At 34.5% G+C, this 12,201-nt stretch overlaps 1 long non-coding RNA gene across 1 annotated transcript in view; it reads right to left on the bottom strand.

Annotated features, from left to right (window-relative positions):
* Nucleotides 1-1,295: 1,295 nt before the first annotated feature.
* The window catches only part of LOC141373890 (uncharacterized), a 124,573-nt gene continuing 113,667 nt past the window's right edge, over nucleotides 1,296-12,201 (bottom strand). The window contains exon 3 of the long non-coding RNA XR_012380304.1: nucleotides 1,296-1,379. This is a non-coding gene — a long non-coding RNA (uncharacterized lncRNA). The remainder of the gene's footprint in view (nucleotides 1,380-12,201) is intronic.

Here is a 12,201-nt window from a genome sequence, read left to right as displayed (position 1 = left end):
TGGTTAATCAAAAACTTCTTTTAATTGCTCTGTTATGCCGTGCTCTCTTTATTTTCAGTATACTCTTCCACATTTTTTAGTTTCAGCATCCCAACTTTCAAAATTACAGTTACATTAGAACTAAATAGTCCATGATTTGACTGGTAATCAAACTTATCATTCTGATGCCTGGCATTTTCCACCCCAGTAATTCCTCTCTCTCTACTTTGCTCTTATCTCCATTAATCTGGTCATACTTAGTACCCTGCGCAAAGCCAAGATATCCCATACCTCTCTGTATTCTTGTAATGAATTTCCATAAAAACCTTATTAAGGATTTTCCTACAAGTGCCAATATAAATTTTCACTCAGCTTTAATTATGATTACACATTTTAATTTAAACTGGTGGCCAAAGGTGAAACATCTATATTCAGAGTAATATGATTATAAGACTCACTGAAAACAAAGAATTCTCCACCTTTTTTTATAGATTGACTTATTGATTAATTTGAGAGAGAGAGAGAGAGCATGAGCAGTGGGAGCAGCAGAGGAAGAGGGTGAAGCCCTCTCCCCACTTAGCAGGGAGCCCGTGTGGGGCTCAATCTCAGGACCCTGATAGCATGACCTGAGCAGAAGGCAGAAACTTAACCAACTGAGCCACCCAGATGCCCCAAGAAGTCTCCATTTTAACAAAACTTAGTTTTATCTGTATTCTTGTATTTAAAACCATGATATATCTGGGAAGTAACTGACTTGTGAACAGGCTGTGACCTTCTAGGGCAGAGTGTGTTATGATGATTCAGTAAAAATGGCCTGAATCTCAAGGTCACATTAACCTAGATTTGATGTTGGTTCATAATCTTAGTACAGAATTAAAAATCAATATAATCTGCCTTGATGAAACAAACTTGGGTGTTTTCTTTCCAAGTCTGTGAAATGAAGGGCTGTTTCTGATCACTTTTTTTTCCATATAAGAGACAAGTAAATCTCCTGGCATGAGCTAGAAATAGTTACACCTTAAGAACATCAGCAAACTGATTTCTTTCAACGGGCAGCTATCGACCCCTCATTCAAAATGAAGCTGCTAATCGGTGATATTTATAGCTCCATCAGTATTCATCAACCCCCATGATGCTCGTAAGATTGTCAGGTTTTGACCAAGTAATTTTCCAGCAAGTATTCTCCCAGAAGTTTTGGGCTTTTCCTTTGTATCTTAGCATCTCCACATAACAGCTCCAATGTACCATTGAGAGACAGTGCCATTGTTCCTACAACACAAGGAAAAACTCCCAAGCCCCATGTAAAAGTAGAATATCTTTTTTCATGTCTATCAGCTTTCTCCATCTCCACAGATACCCCATGAGTCCAAATCACAGTGCTTTCTTAATGCCATAGAATTCTGTGGGGATAGATCATGATCAGATCAATCATAGTCTCTTAGTGAAATAGCTGGCTACATGTATTCCCACCTCCTCGTTTTAGTTCCCCGTCTATTTTTGGTATTGTGATTTTATTTTGTATATATCTGGCCATGTCAACCACTAAATAAAATCCTATAGATGATTTTCTATTGCCTTCAAAATAAAGGCCAAATTCGTTATTTGGATTTTAAAACTCTGTCTTATTTGGTACTAAGTCCCTCTCTTCAACCTTATTTGATGTCACTTATATGAAAGCTCTCCATAGCAGCTATCATGAATTTCTTTCCATTCTTTTAGTATATCATTTCCCCACCCCCAAAGCTATCGTACATATGTTCTATCTACAAGCAATGTACTTTCTTGACGTCTACTTCACTTCCACTTATTAACAAACTAGTACTTGTGCTTCCGGTCTCAGATTTCCTTCACTGTCTCTCTCCAAAGACTATTATTTCTTTTGATTTTAGTATTCTTCACTTTTGCTTTCAGCACTTACTGTGCTTGTAATTTTTGTTTTAATGAAACTCTTTCTTCTAAGGTCTGCCTTAACTTAAAATGTCCTACAAACTTTACACTGTTTTAACTAGTCTAGATAGGTAAGCAACCAGTTTTATATTTATATGTATATACATATATAAAATTTAGCTTTTTAATCATTTCTTTTCTTTTTTTAAGATTTTATTCATTTATTTGAGAGAGAGAGAGAGAGGGAGAGAGCACGGGGAGCAGCAGACAGAGGGAGAGGGAGAAGCAGGGCTCAAACTGAGGACCCCAGGATCATGGCCTGAGCCGAAGGCAGACGCTTAACACAGGCACCCTTTGTTAACCATTTCTATTAAAAGCATTCAGAATTATTTTATTAGGGCATATAAAAAATATTTAGATCTCTGCTATATGCTGGGATGGAGGGCTAAGAAGAGATGGGGGTGTGGGGAGGGAGAAAAGGAGCAAAGGAGGGAGGAAAAAAGGAGAGGAAGTGCTATGCAATTTTTAATTTTCAGGAAAATAAGAGCAGGGGAAATAAATATTATATGCCTGAGACCTGCTGTGTTCATACTGAAAAGTAAGAACAGTTTAAATCAGGCTCACAGCAATGATGGTTAAACATAGTTGCCTACAACTGCCTCCTAGCAGAAATTCACATGTGAGATGATACATTATTTTCCCTTAGAAAATTGTCTTCAACTCACAAAACTTGGCCAGTTTAACGTATGATATTCAATATATATTGATCTAAAATGCACATCTCCTCAGAGAATAATGAAGTGAAGAAATAAAGCAGTAATAGCAGATGACTCAAACCAAGAAACACTTTTCACCTGAAATATTGAAAACCGGAGGCAAAGTATTTTTATTTGCTAAAATTAGCCAGAAGTTATTAAGTCTCAAATTCCCTTTGAAAAGGGAAAGCCTGGATAATCATTCCCAGGAAAATATGCTTGTGGACTTGATACCTGCATTAACTATTTGAGATCAAGTATACGATGTTGTCACCAATCCTTCTTGGTACTTTTTTGGTCTTAAGTAATTAATATACCTTCCAGAAATCCCAGATATCTTTTTAGAGAAGAGATTAAGTTTAGTTAAATATTTGCAAAAGAAATATTAAAAATACAACCTCTAACTTCTAGAAATTTTAAGTTTGACTACAGCCCTATGTATAAAATCTCACATTTTTTTCTTTATTTGTTTTCCTTTTAAATTAGCTATGGACTAATTGAAAGCCAGAAGAGAGGGGAAATAGAAGATGGAGGATAAGGCATTTTATAATGAATGAATATTATTATTCAACTACCAGATTACGGTATACTTCTTTCAGCATGAGAATTTGCATGGTAATGAACTATACCATTGAATACATAGTAGGATTCCCTCATATTTGAGACAAAGCAATAGGGAGATAGAAGTGAGAACAGATGATACAAGCTCTCTATAACACTATATCCTAAACTTGAAAATGTAAGAATTTTACATTACATTTTACAGAGAAATTTTACAGGGAAAAAATTATCTTGGAACTCTAAGGCTAAATAATGTTGAAATACAGTGTTATTAACATACACGCAAATAGTCTCACTATAACGTCTTCATGATCATTAGTCTTATACAGCTACATAGAAAGCTAATACCAATTTTAAAACTAAAAAAAAAAAGATTTTAAAACCAAATCAGATTAATAGCTCCAATATAATATAATGAAACAGATGATGCTGTGTCTTGGTAAAACTAATTTGTATCTCACAACATGAATATAATACAGATAGTCACTATGATGTGTGTACTTACTTATACACAGTTAGCTCTGCTTTAATGCTGGTTTTATTTATTTTTTTTAAGATTTTATTTATTTATTTGACAGAGACAGAGAGACAGATAGAGAGCACAAGAAGGCAGAGCAGCAGGCAGGGAGAGGGAGCCTGCCTAGAGGGAGAGGGAGAAGCAGGCTCACTGCAGAGCAGGAAGCCCAATGCGGGACTTGATCGATCCCAGGACCCTGGGATCATGACCTGAGCCGAAGGCAGCCACCTAACCAACTGAGTCACCCAAGTGCCCCTAATGCTGGTTTCAAAAATGCAGATGTGTTTCAAGATGAATGACATATTAGGGAACAATTAAAACATAACACGTATTTCTTGTTTGCTTATGGGATACCCCCATGAGATGGGAAACACTACATGAACCGAAACTGGGTGAATTCAGCTGGAATAAATTAAAAACATGCTTCTCAAATACCTTCCAGCCACGTCAGTCCACCCATTTGTGTGTGTGACGCCAGTTCACATGTAGAGTTATGACTTCCCATCTGATTTCAGATAATCCTCCTTCCACTACTTCACAATAACCCCATGCTGCAATCTTTTGGTGTTTATTTCCACAAGCAAGCTTCAGGTCTTTTCCAATGTAAAGTACAATATTTATTATGGTATTTGGGTATTTCTTATCCATTTTTGTGTATTTCTAATTATTTCATACTCAGTTTTATGAGGTTCCTATATTTTTGGATGTCATTGACAAAGTTTTTGAGTATTATGTCCCTTGTCCCCATTTTTCCATAAGTCTTTTGTTTCCTATTGTGTGATTTTGCAAAAAGCAGTGGTTCTTAAGAACACATATGTTGCATTACAGAACTGACTACATTAGGGACCTGAGATGACTCAAGGCTCCTATCACATTTCTATATTCCAAGGCTCCACAGAAATTTTACAGATTTAGGGCACTACGACTTATGGTCTTCATGAGGAATGAAGGCATGATTTATAAATTTAAATCTTTTAGTCTACTTTGATTTTTTCTCCTTTGCCTAATAAAATTAAAGTATTATATCTGGCTCCAACAAAACTCACAAAGAGAATCATGACCCAATGGCCGTCCTTGAATAAAAAATAGTTATAATAGTGATTAAAATAATTTGATTACATTCTCGTGATTATTTTTTGGATTCTTTTCCAAGATTAAACATAACAGGCTAGAACTGCCCAAATTCTCAAATTTCACATGCCATTGTCTTGCAGATACTGAGGTGGTCTGGATTTTGGAAATACTCCATTAAATTTTCAAAGAATAACTTGATAACAAAAGAAACAACAGGAAATCTCTAAGACTAATTGCATTTTCAGATCAACCACATCCAGAAAAGTGTAGATGACCATTACAGTCTTAGTTAGCTCAGGCCACTGTAACAAAACACTGTATACTGGGTCCCTTAAACAACAGAAATTTATTCCTCACAGTTCTGGAGGCTGGGAAGACTTCAGATCAAAGCGCTGGCTGGTTCAGTTCTTGGTAAGAACCCTCTTCCCGGCTTACAGACTGCAGCTACAGTTCTCTATCCTCACAGAATAGAGAGAAGAAAACTCTGGTGTCCCTTCTTATAAAGGCATTCATCCCATCATGGGAACGCCATTCTCCTGACCTCCTCTAAACCTAATTACCTCTCAAAGGTCTCATCTTCTCACACCATCACATTGAGGGTTAGGGCTTCAACATGATGAGTTGGGGAAGGGGCTGGCAGAGCATTAGGTCTGTGACAACGCCTTTCCCAGGTATTTTCCTCATTGACCCCACAATTAAGAACATCACTGATTTCCTCAGTCTTGAATAGACTCTTATGGTGTCTGGCTCACATATGTCCTTTACTTCAGCTGTGGTCAATACTTCTTTTTATTTCTTTATTTATATACCCTCCAGCCCTCTGTTTCTGAATCTGATAAACTACATATGCTTCCAGCTGTTGATATTTCCATAGTATGTCATGGTGCATATAATCCAACTCCTGTTGGATTCAAATAAATAGGATTTAAAAACTCCCAAGGTTTAAAATTCCCAAACTCCCTGGAGCTTTCAGGCAAAAATTTTCAGCTTGAGTTAATTACCCCAATTTTGTTTACTTCAGCTTGTCCAGAGGTACCTGGTATTTATAAGAACAGTTTGCTTTATCAGAAGAATTCTTAGTGAGGAAGGAGTGATGAAGTCAGAACAGAAAGGAATTTTTTTTTTTAATTTTTGCAATGGTAATTAGAACTAAACTGGAAGAGAGCCTAAGGCAAAAGTGTGTCATAAGAGTCAAGAAGTAAGATTATCAAGTTACAATTTAGTTAGAAATATGAGATGGAAAACGAAGGACGTCCAGTGGTGTTTTAAACTCATAGCACTACAGTTGTTTTGGAGTGGTAATATATGGAGATGTTTCCAATAATACCACCAATCTAAATGCTGCAAGAAATTGTAAATAGAGAGGAATCAAAGAAAAAAAAGGTCCCATAAATCTATTGCTGAAGTAGAAGTTGTTTTTTTTTTTAAAGATTTTATTTATTTATTTGAGAGAGAGAATGAGAGAGAGAGAGAGAGAGCACATGAGAGGGGGGAGGGTCAGAGGGAGAGGCAGACTCCCCGCTGAGCAGGGAGCCCGATGCGGGACTTGATCCTAAGACTCCAGGATCATGACCTGAGCCGAAGGCAGTCGCTCAACCAACTGAGCCACCCAGGCACCCTGAAGTAGAAGTTTTGTATCTAATTTTAGGTACCTTTTCATTGGTCTTTATTGAAGGAAAAAGTACCTTACTTATAATGAAATGATGTAACATTAGAGTAATCATAAGTGAAAACTGGAAGTTTGTATTTGAGAAAACTGACAGTTTGTATGTATAATTTCTGAAATAAATTGTGCTATGTTCAAATAAATTGCTTATCAAATATTTGTGACAATCCAACAATATAAAAAGCAATTTTGAAGGATGATATTAATTAGTTCTGGTTGGTACATGAACATAGCATCATAAGTTCGTTGCAATAGAAAATTCTTGGAAAGATAATTAAGTAGGACCAAACATCGGGATCATTCAGTTTACCATCCATCTGCCTATGGCAGAAAGGTTCCTGTTACAAATGCCTGTGAAGTAGGCCAACCGTAGTTTATTTTTCTTAGGCTTCAAAGTACATGTGTAGTTCACGTCTCTTCAGAAAGCTTAATATAGGGCAGGGACAAAAAAATCTAAAAATAAAACTATTAAGCACACTTCACCAATCAGAAAACGTATGTATATCCACATTTTGAAAGAGCATGAGGGTATTCCTAGTAAGTCAAATCGTGAACTGTCTGGAAAATGATACAAACAACAAAAACCAGAAACTCTAACATGGGCTATTTCAAAGCAACAGATAAAGGAAGAAAGTTAAATTGTGAGGCATACTTTTTATTTCAGCAAAAGGATATGTGTACAAGTGTACAAAATTGAACGTCTTGCTTTATCTGCACAGCAATAACGGTAACAGAATCTGGCCTCACCTGTGTCCATATTCACTTTCCCTAGTCTCCTTTTTAAACCATTTTCTCTTACTTCCCACTTTAAGTAGCAATGGTTTAAATATCTGTTCTAAAACATAGCCCCTTTTTAATGTTTATTTTTAAAAATGTTTTGAGTTCTAAAACTAGTCTTTTCAACCACATAAAGTAAGTTTTATACTATGTCCCACTTTTTGAGTGTATCACAGTTTAGTACCTAAGGAATTTAATATTTGTCCCTTAACAGTGCAGACGGTGGCACTGATAGCACAAGATTACTACAAGGTGGTAAAAGGTGATTTAGGCTGAGATGAGAAGAAACTCCACAAATAAAGGAGAATGCTACAGAAAAGAAGGAACACAGGGGCGCCCGCATGGCTCAGTCAGTTAAGTATCTGACTGATACTTATTATATATATAATAATAAATATATAAATTATATATATATATAAATTGTATATGTATATATATTATTATATAGATATATATAATCATACTATGAAAGAGGTTTTACAAAATACATTTTTGTCCTTATGAAAAAGTGTGTCCATAATAAAAATAAAAGTGCTTCCTCTTAAATTTCATTAGTTTATTGGAAAACAAGACAAAACAAAACAAAAAAAATCATTCTATCCCTTGTGGGAGCATGTAGTATTAGTTACTAAAGAAATATTTAGAGAGGAAAATTTCAAGGTTATTTGAAACAGAAGTTAAAAGCATTCTCTGAGTAAGAAATTCATAGTAAGAATCTTTATGAGTTTATTTTCCAACACAATCTTTTCAAATTCAACATAGATTATATGAAAGCTGGTTACTTAAATTTTTGAAAAATACAGATATCTTTCAGAAAAGGCAAATTACATGTGAAGCTAAAAGAATACAGTAGAGTTTTTATATTGATTTCTGTATTTTTCATGGAATTTCTGGTGGAAACAATGTATCAGAAACTAAATCATGGTAAGGTTTTCATTATAATATATTGTATTATAACCAGGATTTTCTCATTCAGATGTCATGTTTTTATTGGTTGCCAAGTTTGTGGCCTTATGTTGATGGAAGTCTAATTTTTTTATTGATTATTATTCTGATTTCTTACTTTGAAGATTATTATTATTTTTTTTTACTTTCATGGTGCTGGCAATTACATCCAAAATAATATATGCAAGAATAATGATCATCTTGTTTAGTATTGGTAATTTAATATTTGCCACCACTTAACAGAACTCTCCTATCTGAAGCTTTGCCAGAAATCATTTTCCTCAGGTACAATCATAAAGTCAATGTGATATAGGACTGATGTTGTCTAAATTATAATTGACATAGAGTATTGAGTCCTAAAGGACAAGAAAAAATTTAACAAAAAGTCAACTCTACAGATAACTATAACTCATAAAAGGAAGAATAAAGATACTCAGCCCAGAGTGGCACAAATGGTCAGATAAAAACAAGAGGATCAAAAGAAAATAGAATCATGAATTCCCAGAGAAGGAACAGGGGAAAATGATCATAGGTGAAGAAACCAGCCAATCGATAAATCAGCTAGATTGAGGTTAGAGTTAGACACTCACACTGGATTTAGAGATGATTTGTAATACCAGTGAGAATAATTTGAGAGAAAAGGAAAGGTGAGGTTTTTATTTTTAAAAAATGCTGAGAAGAGTAAAGGTCAAAAAACAAGCATATATATGTTCAAGTGAGTATCTGTATCAGTAAATATTTTAAAATCTATTTCTATATTTTTCAGCCATTTTAATAATATCATACCTTCTTCTCCCTCCAAATTTATTGTGACCTAATCCCTTAGTGAAATTGATCAGGCAACGATGGTAGCAGTAACTTCACTGCTTATGTATTTGTAATTAATGCTTCACTGAAGTTGAAAATTGGAATATAGTTTCATATTTTTTTCTACAGGGTGATCTGGTTACTCCTCTTCTCATGCTTTTTTTTTTTTTTCTGTCTTCTATTTCCTTCTTGCTAGGGGTAGTGCTTTAGAAGGGAAATGTAGACTACTGTCAAAGTCTCAGAGTCCCTGAACCACACGGTCTTCTGCCAGGTAGGACTGCAAGGCTGGTATTAAAGATGCTCATCACCTCCATCCACCAAGACAGAGCTCCACACACATCACTGCCCACTGCCAATCACAACAAACGTCCCACCTCACACAGATGTTTGGGGGAAACCAATCTGATTAATAAATTCATATTATGGATAAATCAACCACGTTTATCTTTTAAACTTTGTGTAAGAGAGATTTTACAGCATTTTCAGGCCTTGTTAATCCTCATCAAGTAGTTCTTCCCACCCTTTAGTGTGGTTCTAAAAAGGCTTAAATGTTAGATACTGCAAAACAAAGCGCTCTGTCAGAATTCTAATAATTCAGTTAAAGTCCAAGATTAGCTCAGTCTAAGACTGACAGACATGCTAATTTAGAGTTGTAGGTTTTCCTAACATGTATAACACGATAAAAAAAAAAAAAATCTCTGCCTCTTAATTAAGGGTCACTAGGAAAAATTGGTAACAAAGAAAAAGATTTCAGACATTAGATCTTCAAAAGACTAGACAAAAAGTAATTGTTAAAATAAGTGAAATGATGCCAGTGCAGTGTCCCCTGATACCTTATCAAATTAATTTTGTAACAGACAGCACAAAACAAAAGTGTATTTCTAGTTTTCTGAGTCAGACTATGTTTAGTTGAATCATATGTTACCTGTCAAAATACAAACCTGTCCAATTGTGACCCAAAGCCTCGCTTAGAGTTTCTATCAAGGAGTCATCTAATAACACAGTCCTTATTTGAAATGGGCTTTCAGGGCCTGGCCTCAAACTCGGTTGTAAAAACACAGAAGCCTGCTTCTGCAATGAGAATCAAGCCCTTGCTCTTGCTTGGCAAATCCCTTTACTGGCACCTCTACAACCATTTCTTAAATACAGATTTATTTGCCCTCCTTTTGATCAATGAATTAGTTCAGATTTGGTAACAAAGTAAATAGTCCACAAACAGAACCAGATCTTTATTTTTAAACCACAGTTCCAATTACTTGTGTGAAAACATTTGGAATTATTTTATAAAGAGGTCTAGAAAATATTTTGTTTCCTATTTGTGAAGGATCTTAGACTCCCTCATTTTAACTATACAGAGGGAAAGACATCCTGATTTTACAGTCCTTTTTAGTGACTACAGTTCTCTATTTTTTCCACAAATATATACATGTCTAACACTGTGCTCAGAACTATTCCAAATGCTTAATTCTGCAAATCGATTGCTGTTCTGTTTTACCTATTTTCATTTGAACCAAATCCTTTGAAAAGATATGGGAAATGCAAATCCTTTAACTAAGAAGGAAGCCTGATGCCACCTGAATCCTTATGAACTAAACCAAGTATTGTGGTCAATACTGGTTATTATAGGGCTAATGATGATGGATTAATTGATGGTAGCATTTCTAAGAAAATACAAACCTTAATCAAGAGTGTATTACGTGCAGTCACTTTTTCACTCACTGAGGCAATATAGTCTCCTTGTGAAAGAGTAAGATAAAACTTAAGGGGAATAAAGGCCAGATGCTACCCAGGTCTACATAGAAGAGCTTCTGGATTAGAAAACCTCCACTTAGAAAATATTATCTGATTTAATCTGATTTGTTGTATGGGAAATGATAACCATTATACTGAAACATGGAAAGAACCTAATCATCAAGAATTATCTTATTGAAACCTCTATTTTTTTTATTTAAACCTTTAAACAGACCATAAGTTGGGTATTTTTATTACTATTATATAAATAAGAGACAAAAAAGCTAAAGAGATGTACTATAATTTGTATAAGGTCACAGAGTGAGCTGGGGTAGGGTTGAAATTTGAAGCCAGATTTATCTGGTCTCAGAAAGTCAATTCTTACCCGTCTATGACAAAGCAATAGCCTTATACAATTAAACAGAATACTTGGATAACAAACTACTTTTTTCAGTGTGCAACTACATATCAATACCTATAAAGACTCTGAACATTACTAAAAAAAATGTTTGAATGTATAATGCACAGGCTGCAGTAAATAGATGAGAATCATATAAATAGTACACACATTCATGGTTTGAACTTTTATAAAATAAGCTTATATGAAAAAGGATGAGTCAATCAATTCAATTTATACACTCTTACATGCCCAATAGTATCCTTGTGTTTCTAAAAGAAACACTAAAATATAAATCTCATCAATCTCTTTTAGTGGGTAACAATCTATACCCATCAGACACCTAGATATAAAAAGCCAAAGAGCAAAATTAGTGATGATAGGTTTAATACTAAGATTAACATTTATTTGAAGTATATTTTAAACTGTATTACTTAATATTTTGAAAATAACATTAAGAATAATCATAATACATACAATAAAATACTATTATTAATACACAAAGAATTGTAACACAGGTTCATTCTTACTCAAAATATAGTTTGAAAAAGGGTGTGTTCATGGTAACTTATGACTCTTAAAAAATTCACTATATATCTAGTAAGACAATTACATGCAAAGTCTTTTGGTCCTGATACTTTCATTTTTCTGATTGGTACTAAATTTTGACAGGAAATGAAAAAGCAACTTTTTTTTTAAAATGGGGGAATCAAAAGATTCTAACAATTCTTCCTAAAAAGCATTCTTTGAGTTTTTTAATAAAATATCTTTATCACAGCTTTGGCTTTCCATCTTAGCAGACAAAGCCAAGTACATGGTCAGTAAATGCCATCAATACCATTCATGATTGCATGAATACAGCAAAACCACATGCATAATAAACAGCTCCTGCCCAAAATGCAAAATGCAAGACTCTCTTTTATAATGAATTTAATTTTTTAGTAGTAAATATTGAGAAAGTCTACTCCTTGACTTCCAGCCCAGATTGCCAATCATACATGAGCTTTTCCCTTTATCTCCAAAGTTCCCAGAATATAGATTTTAAATCCTTCTCAGGTTCAAATTCTTTAAAATAGTTTTCCAGAGTCAGGAGAGAGAGTAGGAA

Source organism: Callorhinus ursinus, unplaced genomic scaffold, assembly GCF_003265705.2.
Source record: "Callorhinus ursinus isolate GAN/ISIS: 27379988/994484 unplaced genomic scaffold, GSC_fseal_2.0 scaffold1, whole genome shotgun sequence".
Classification (NCBI taxonomy): domain Eukaryota; kingdom Metazoa; phylum Chordata; class Mammalia; order Carnivora; family Otariidae; genus Callorhinus; species Callorhinus ursinus.
Note: the sequence above shows the minus strand (reverse complement) of the source record. Positions and strands in the feature narration are given on the sequence as shown.